Here is a 6000-nt window from a genome sequence, read left to right as displayed (position 1 = left end):
CGAAGGTGCAAAAGCCTGAACACACACCAGCTGGTTTCAAAACAGTTTCTACCCTAATGTTGTTAGAATACTGAAATGACTCACAAACTCTGAACATTCACCTGTACCTGTGTTTCTGTTTGTTTTTGCCACTGTTTACCTATTATTTACTCATCTATGCTACTTAACTCTGTGATGTGTCTGTATTGCTCGCAAGACAGCTTTTCACTGTGCCTCTGTACACGTGACAATAAATTCAATTCAAGACTGGGAACAGCTCCGGTCTTTTCACCCTTTCTGCCTTTGTGCAGGAACGAGGGAGAAGGATCAATGGAAGTTTCGATCACTGTAGTGCGAATAAATGTTACAACATTGTCTCTTTGGATTTTCACCAAGCAGCGAGCAATGATAACAGATTGCAGGCAGGAGGAGCAAATATTTCTGCAGGAGACTCCACGAGCAGCGCCAAGTCTAGGGAGCGCGCCACATGGAGGCGTCTCATTGCTGGAACAGAGCGGGGAAGCTGTCCGCCGAATCCATTCGCCGGGGAGTAATAGACTCATTGCAGGTTTACTAAACGGATTACATGTTTTATTTTAAACTGGAGACTAATGAGAATAGAATTTAATGTAACTATGTTTCCAACTTTTCACTGTCTGCCTTCTAATAATGGCTTCTTTTGAAACTATTGCAATGTAAAACTTGTTGTTCCCCCCCTCCCCAGTCAGTGAAGGTTGGAATGGAGCAGGACCCGGGTTTGGAGCGAGCTCGGGGTAAAGGTTCTCACGGCAGTTGGAGTCAGCTCGGGGCTCGCGGCTCTATGTCGCCGAGCCCATCAACAACGGTATTTAACGGTTAAAGCACATTCATAGTTATTTCCCTTTAAAAGAGAGCTCAGGAAACGTCACCGGCAAAAGAAATGCGAAGATCTTCCAGTCGGCTACGACAGCAACGATGCCTTCCGGGATTGTAGTAGCATCAAGATCAGGCTGAAAGCGGTGAGCTATCACTAAGATCTTGGAAGCCAATTCAGACAAATTGTTACCTCTGTTTACTAGAATAACCATAGATTAGCTAACAGGAAGCTCCAGAACCTCTCATATTAGATTTTTTAAATCATAGCTGTAAGTGCCAACTGATTACAACAGTCCATTTAAACTGAAGTTTCCTTAGAATAAGAGTGACACCACTGGTAATAGCAGATTCGCACCAATTTCATTTTTGAGATAAACCCTTAATCCTCCTTGAATCAGGCAGTTGTGTTGCAGGGGTGCTGCTGGTGAGTAAGAATCCTCACTTAATAACATCGGGGATGAAGATAGCAGTGATTCTTCCTGCTCAGTTGCTGTCAATGACCTAATGCAATAGTACAACAAATATAGAGTTTTAGCTGGATAAGAAGCCAGAAGCTTAATAGAGTTCTGACCTGGTAAATTGTGTATTATTGGGACTTCAAATGTGTGCAGTGTTACTGAGCTGGCAATAACGGTTTTAAAACCTTGGCTCTTTACAAAATATTCTTCAGGTGTTTAATGCTCCATCAAATGCACCTCATTTGTACTTTGTATTGATAAAATGGAAATTCTGCTCATGTAGAATTTAGATTGAAAGATCAGAAGTATGGTCATTTTTGGCGGACATCAACTGACCAAAAAGCATGTTAACCAAAATAACAGGTCTGCTGCCTGTGACAGACAAAGCAAGGTCAAGTGTTCAAACTTCTATTTCCATTTCCATCCTTGTTTTCAAGTCCCTACATAATCTTGCACCTTTTATCTTAGTAATCTCCTCTAGTCCTACAAACCTCACTGATATCTATCGTCCTTAATTATGGCCTGTCAAGTATTCTGAGTTGTTATCACCCGGTTTTGACAGTTGTACCTTCAGTTGTCACAATCTTAATCTTTGAATTCACTAGATCTCAACACTTCTTGTGAGGTGATCATTTAAATCTACTGTTATTTTGATCAGCTGCTCCAATATCTCCAAATGGCTTAATATCAAATTTTGTTTGATGACACTCCAGTGAACTACCTATGGATTACCTCTGTTTACATCTTTCCTCTATCTCCATCGTTTCCATGCATTTTTAATCTCTGGAACTAAACTCACTGTACGTTGGACAATTATGGACTTGTAAATTTTTGTCAATAGACCTTTGATGTGAGATTATAACATATAAACTTTGTATTTTCCATTCTATTTTGTTCTATACAGATTTTTTTTCCTTAAGAAAACCCAGTGAAGACATTTCCAATAACTGTTTTTCTGACCACAAGCCACTATCCCATTTCTGTTGTCCTTCTGGAACTTAAATCTGTTCTCAACAATATCTCATTTCTCTACAACTGAATCCTACACTTAGTAAATCCATCACATATATTGTGGGTTGATGATTTTTTTTTTAGTACATATTTGTTTCATTTTGTGCTATTATTGGGTATTGGATTGGATTCAGGCCAGGGCAATTAAAAATTTCAAAGCTGGGATTGCTAGATTTAGTTAATGGATATAGAATCAAGGACTTGAGATACAAGTCAACCATGCTTAAACTGAATATGGAACACTTGCATAGGCTTGATTGCCTACAGCTCAAATTTAAAAATCTGAAGCCCATATTTACAATCTTTCACAGCTTGTCCTTCCCCATCTTATCAGTTTCCAACCCCACACATTGTCTCACCACCCAGTAATATACTCTGTTTCTCAGATTCTAAACTTATAGTTTCCTCTTTATCTTTCTCCAATATTGGTTAGCACCTCCCTAAACATCTCTGCTAGTTCACAACCCTCCACTCCTTTAAGATCCACATTAATATGTGAAAATTTTGAAGCTTCTGGCCTCATCCATTCTCACATTTATTTTGTTCTACTAAATTAAGACTCACGTGAAGATCTTTTACAATGTCCAAAAATGCTCCACATTGCAAATAACTCGTGTGGTAAATAGATATGTATGATCAGTTCTGACAAGAAAATGGGTAAAGTTTAAAAGCACTTTTAAAAATCGCACATCATTTAATTGTGGAATTTGACATAATTAAAATAATGCTACATAAGATCAGCTTGTCATTGAATTGTTACCTACAAAATCTTCACATGAATATCTGCAGGTGCAAAGATATAGATCTGAAAAAACTACTTGGCATAAGAAAATTATATGCAACTGGTTGGTGCAAATAAGAAATTTGTAAGGAAGTGATAAATCAGAACTCCTTAACTAAATTATATTAAATTTCCAGCAAAAACAGCATGCAGTAAGTCAATTAAATTACCATGTTTTTCTTTAATATTCAGCATGAGAAAAGATATACTAACATGAGTTCACTTTACTGATTCTTGGGATAAAGGGGTTATCTAATAAGGAAAGTTTGAACAGATTAAGCAAACGCTTATATCCATTAGTGTTTAGAAGGAGAGGTACTCTTAATGAAGCATACAAAATTCTGAGGGGCATTGGCAGATTGGATGCTTAGATGGTGTTTCACTTTTGAGAAAGATTAGAAAAAGGAGATGCAATATAAAAATAAAGAATCTGAATTTAAAATGGAGAGAAGACTTTCTTGATCTGTGCAATTCTGTTCCCTAGAGAGCAGTGGAGATAGGATCACTGAATGTTTTTAAGGCTGAGTTGGATGGATTCTTGGTAATGATATCAAAAGGTTTAGAGGACAACAAAAAAGTAGACCATAAAACCATCAGATGTAGGAACAGAAGCACACCATTTAGCCCATTGAGTCTGTTCTGCCATTCAATTAGATCATGGCTGATCTGATCATTCTCAACTCCACTTTTCACTTTCTTCTCTTTTCCCCTTAACTCTTGATTGTAGACAGGACAGTGAAGAAAGTGTTTGGTATGCTAGTCTTTATTGGTCAGTGCATTGAATATAGGAGGTGGGACATGGTGTTGAGGCTGTACAGGACATTGGTTAGGCCATTTTTGGAATACTGGTTCAATTCTGTATCCTTCCTATAGGAAGGATGTTGTGGAATGTGAGAGTTCAGAAAAGACTTGCAACAGTGTTGACAGGGTTAGACAGATAGAGCTAAAGGGAGAGGCTGAATAGGGTGAAGCTATTTTCCTGGAGTGTTGGAGACTGGGGGGGTGACCTTATCGAAGTTTATAAAATCATGAGGGGCATAGATAGGGTGATTAGCCAAGGTCTTTTCCCCAGGGTAGTGGACCTGAGGGGCAACCTTTTCACACAAAGGCTGGTGCGTGTATGGAATGAGTTGCCAGAGGAATTGGTGGAGGCTGACATAATTATAACATTTAAAAGGCATCTGGATAGATATATGAATAGGAGGGGTTTAGAGATAAATGGGCCAAATGCTGGCAAATGGGACTAGATTAATTTAGGACATCTGGAAGGCTGGAGGTTGGATAATGTATTGCCACTATTTAGGAAAGGTGATAAGAAAACGCCAAGGAACTATAGTCTAGTGAGCCTGACATCGGTGTTGGGCACATTGTTGGAGAGAATCCTGAGGGACAGGATTTATGTGTATTTGGAAAGGCAACGACTGATTAGGGATAGTCAACATGGATTTGTATGGGGGAAATCATGTCTCATGAGTGTTTTTGAAGAAGTAACAAAGAGGATTGATGAGGGAGAATGGTGGACGTGATCTATATGGACTTCAGTAAGGCGTTCAACAAGGTTCCTCATGGTAGACTGGTTGGCAAGATTAGACCACATGGAATACAGGGAGAACTTGCCATTTGGATGCAGAACTGTCTCGAAGGTAGAAAACAGAGGGTGGTGGTGGACGTTAGCCTTTCAGACTGGTGGCCTGTGTCCAGTGGTGTGCCACAAGAATCGGTGCCAGGTCCACTGCTTTTTGTCATTTATATAAATGATTTGGATGTGAACATAGGAGAAATAGTTAGTATGTTTGCGGATGACACCAAAATTGGAGGTGGAGTGGACAGCGAAGAAGGTTATCTCAGAGTGCAACAGGATCTTGATCAGATGTGCCAATGGGCCAAGGAGTTGCAGGTGGAGTTTAATGTAGATAAATGTGAGGTGTTGCATTTTGGAAAGGCAAATTAGGGCAGGAATTATACACTTAATGGCAAAGTCCTGGGAAGTGTTGCTGAGCAAGAAGACCTTGAAGTGGAGGTTCATAGTTCCTTGAAAATGGAATCGCAAGTCGATAGGATAGTGAAGAAGGTGTTTGGTATGCTTTCCTTTATTGGCCAGAGCATTGATTATAGGAGTTGGGAGGTCATGTTCCAGCTGTACAGGGCATTGGTTAGACCACTTTTGGAATATTGTGTGCAATCTGGTCTCCCTCCTTGAAGTAGAATGTTGTGAAACTTGAAAGGGTTCAGAAAGATTTACAAGGATGTTGCAGGGTTGGAGGATTTGAGCTACAGGGAGAGGCTGAATGGGCTGTGACTGTTTTCTTCGGAATGTCAGAAGCTGAGGGGTGACCTTATAGAGGTTTATAAAATCTTGAGGGACATGGATGGGGTAAATAGACATGATATTTTCCCTGGGGTAGGTGAGTCCAGAACTAGAGGGCAGAGGTTCAGAATGAGAGGGGAAAGATTTAAAAAGGAGCATATGGAGCAACATTTTCACACAGAGGGTCATGCATGTGTGGAATGAGCTGCTAGAGAAAATGGTGGAGACTGGTACAATCACACCATTTAAAAGGCATCTGGATGGGTATACGAATAGGAAGGGTTTAGAGGGATATATGATCAAATGCTGGCAAATGGGACTAGATTAATTTAGGATATCTAGTCAGCATGGACAAGTTGGACCGAAGGGTCTGTTTCCATGCTGTATGTCTCTATGAATCTATTACTCTATGCTTGGCATGGACTTGTTGGACTGAAGGATCTGTTTCTATGCTGTACAGCTCTCTGACTGTCTGCCCAACTGATTAATAACTGTCTATCTCTGCCTTGGATATACTCAATGATGTCAACAACTAGCTATGGTAAAGAATTCTATGGATTACTCTGAGAGATGAAGTTCCTCCACTTTTCCATCTTAGATGGGTGACT

At 39.9% G+C, this 6000-nt stretch overlaps 1 protein-coding gene across 10 annotated transcripts in view; it reads left to right on the top strand.

Moving 5' to 3' along the window:
- Window positions 1–465: 465 nt before the first annotated feature.
- steap2 (STEAP family member 2, metalloreductase) overlaps window positions 466–6000 on the top strand; it is a 64929-nt gene continuing 59394 nt past the window's right edge. For 4 of the 10 annotated variants that reach the window (XM_043690362.2, XM_043690361.2, XM_043690360.2 and 1 more), the window contains exon 1: window positions 471–977. The gene's annotated coding sequence lies outside the window, so the exon portion shown is untranslated. Of the gene's footprint in view, window positions 978–6000 lie in introns of all 10 variants that reach the window. The other 6 variants (XM_087987354.1, XM_043690365.2, XM_043690364.2 and 3 more) reach the window with 3 other exon arrangements.

The sequence above is a fragment of the Chiloscyllium plagiosum genome, unplaced genomic scaffold, assembly GCF_037043375.1.
Source record: "Chiloscyllium plagiosum isolate Xiang-an unplaced genomic scaffold, Cpla_swu_hap1 HiC_scaffold_5, whole genome shotgun sequence".
Classification (NCBI taxonomy): Eukaryota; Metazoa; Chordata; class Chondrichthyes; order Orectolobiformes; family Hemiscylliidae; genus Chiloscyllium; species Chiloscyllium plagiosum.
This window is presented reverse-complemented; position numbering and strand designations above follow the sequence as displayed.